Source organism: Neophocaena asiaeorientalis, unplaced genomic scaffold (genome assembly GCF_003031525.2).
Source record: "Neophocaena asiaeorientalis asiaeorientalis breed wild unplaced genomic scaffold, Neophocaena_asiaeorientalis_V1.1 scaffold176, whole genome shotgun sequence".
NCBI lineage: Eukaryota > Metazoa > Chordata > Mammalia > Artiodactyla > Phocoenidae > Neophocaena > Neophocaena asiaeorientalis.
In genome coordinates, this window is record NW_020175788.1 from 1,456,033 (window position 1) to 1,459,081 (window position 3,049).

A 3,049-nucleotide genomic window follows, 5' to 3' on the forward strand; every position below is an offset into this window, starting at 1 on the left:
CCCAGCTGGAAAAATAGGAAATAATTATATATCTGCTTTTCTTATCTTCCCAATTAGAGGGTAAGTTCCTTGAGGACCAAAACACGTTTGTATTTACATAATAAGCACGGGGTAAATATCTGTTTACATAGTGTAAGTCAAATAGCTTAATGCTTTCAGTATCAACTCCTAGGCAATGGTACCATTTGCAAATCCCTTGACTTACCAGGAATTTTTTGGCGACCATACAGATGATTTTTTCCCCCACAGTACCTGACTCTTCTTATTTTTGGCTGCGTTGGGTGTTCGTTGCTGCACAAGGGCTTTCTCTAGTTTCAGCGAGTGGAGTCTACTCTTTGTTGCGGTGCACGGGCTTCTCGTTGCGGTGGCTTCTTTAGGCGTACAGCCTTCAGTAGTTGTGACATGAGGGCTCAGTAGTTGCGGCTCGTGGGCTCCAGAGAGCAGGCTCAGTAGTTGTGGCGCACGGGCTTAGTTGCTCTGTGGCACGTGGGATCTTCCCGGTCCAGGGCTCGAACCCATGTCCCCTGCATTGGCAGGCAGATTCTTAGCCACTGCGCCACCAGGGAAGTCCCTCTACGTGTGTCTTTACACTGGATATTTTATGCATGACAGTGTGGTAAACACATGATTTCACTGAAATCTCACTGTCCTGGTTCATGCATACAACTCACGTTCCTAGAAACATCCTTTTTTTTTTTGTAAGAACACACAGCATGGGATCTACCCTCAACAGATTTTTCGTGCCCAATACCGTATCGTTAACAGTGTACAGTGTTGTACAGCACAGCCTTAGAGGTTATTCGTCTTGTGTACCCGTTGGCAACAACCATTCTACTATCTGCTTCTATTTTACTTCTTATAAATATGGAATGCTTCATGAATTTGCACGTCATCCTTGCACAGGGGCCATGCTAATCTTCTCTGTATCGTTCCAGCTTTAGTGCACGTGCTGCCGAAGAGAGCACTGTTTGTCCTTCTGTGACTGGCTCATTTCACTTAGAATAATGTTCTCAAGGTTCATCCGTATTGTCACAAGTTACAGGATTTTATTTCCTTTTTTTAAGTCTGAGCAATAGTCCATTGTATATGTACATCACACTTTCTTTCTTCATTCATTCATCAGTGGACACTTAGGTTACTCCCATGTCTTGGCTATTGTGAACGAAGCTGCAGTGAACATAGGAGAGTGTTCTCTCTCTCCGAGATCTGGAATTTAATTCCTGTGGTTATGCATCCAGAATTGGAATTCTGAGTCATACGGTAGTTCTAGTTCCAATTTTTGGAGGAACCTCCATACCGTTTTCCATAAAGACTGCATTTTATTGCATTCCCACTAACAGTATGCAAGGGTTCCAAATTCTCCGTAACCTCACCAATACTTGCTGTCTTTCGCTGCAGTTGTTGTTTTGATAATAGCCACCCTAACATGTATGAGGTGATACCTCACTGTGGTTTCGATTTGCTTTTGACGGTAGTAGATTGGGTTAGTAGCTTGACTCTGGCCACTTATCTGCTCTGATGATGTCCCCTATATAAAGGGCCTGACATACTGCCCAGTGTACAGGGGATCCATAAAAGCTGATACCTTGCCTTTCCCTGCTACAAAGAACTGGCAGAAAGTAGAGCCCGGAGCTGTGTGCTGGCTCTGACTCTGCTGCCTTGCTTAGGTGACCGTCAGGAAATCATATGCGAGTTTCCTTCATCTGCTAAGAGGCAGTGATGGCTGGTTTTGCACAGGAATAAGATGCTTTATTTAACACACTTTGTGATCCCAGAAGAAAAGAGTGCTCAAGACCCCACATTATTTCTCTATTGTTAATAACAAAGTAAACGTGTGTCTGGTACAGGGACCCACACTTAGCAAATAAGCAGTAAAATGACCAAGTGAATGAACAGACAAAACACCCAAATTATCAGTGTGGTGACATGTCATTTTTTGGCCATCTGGCTTCCATGGGCAGAAGCCCAGCTTTTGGCGAATTCACTTTGAGTGGTGTCTCCCATGTGGAAGTGTCAGAGGGCTTTATTTCTCTGGCCCACATTTCCACAAGCTGAATAGAAACTCTCTGTACTCCCTTTCTCATTTTTCTTTCTCCCCGGGCATCTCCCAAGAGGAGCTTGTTGGGAAGACAGAGTCTTAGGAGAGGATTTAGCCTTGGTCCTTTTTGCTTTTTCAAGTTCAAGTTCTGCAGTCCCGATTTTCAGAGGGAAATAGAAATGGGAGGTAGGGCTGATGGAGAAGGGAGAGGTTTGGACCTCACAACTCACAGTGTGGTCCAAGGACATGGCCTAGGCCTCCCTTGGGGGCTGCTGGAAAACAGAGGATCTCAGGTTCATCCCCCTCCCCACTCAACACCAGGAGCTACAGCTCAGCAAGTTCTCCAGGTGATCCGTTAAGTGGTTAATGCTGGAGAAGAAAGGTTAGAAAAGCCCACACAGCCATCTTCAGAACTGTGAAAGAAATCTGTATTTGGCCGAGTCAGAAACAGTTTCGGCACCAAGGAAGACAGAGAATTCCAGATATAAGAGAGCAGTTCTACAGCAAACACTCCATCCTAGAAGCTTCTGGGTTCCTTTAGTTGCAAATCTCCAACAGATTAACCATCTATCCGGCCCTGGAAGGGGCAGGGGCAGGGGCAGGGGCACGTGGGCAGGAAAAGAAGAAAAGGAGAAAGATAAAACCCTTTTCCCATTAATTTTAAAGTGATGCATATCTATTACAAAATTTTATTTTATTTTAGACACAAGGCATGTGGAATCTTAGTTCCCTGACCAGGGACCCAACCCGTGCCCCCTGCATTGGAAGCACAGGGTCTTAACTGGACTGCCAGCGAAGTCCCTATCACAAAATTTTAAACACTACATATGACCACTAAAGAAATGGACTTTAGAACTACCCTCTTCCAAGACTGTAGTAATCATACAAAATTGGGACTTCTCTGGTGGCACAGTGGTTAAGAATCACCTGCCAATGCAGAGGACACGGGTTCGAGCCCTGGTCCAGGAAGATCCCACATGCCACAGAGCAACTAAGCCCATGTGCCACAAC

The 3,049-nt window shown here is 45.1% G+C and overlaps 1 non-coding gene across 1 annotated transcript; it reads right to left on the reverse strand.

Annotated features, from left to right (window-relative positions):
* Nucleotides 1-858: 858 nt before the first annotated feature.
* Nucleotides 859-965, reverse strand: LOC112391134 (U6 spliceosomal RNA). The gene has a single exon (XR_003001412.1). It is a non-coding gene; the product is annotated as a U6 spliceosomal RNA (small nuclear RNA).
* Nucleotides 966-3,049: the final 2,084 nt, after the last annotated feature.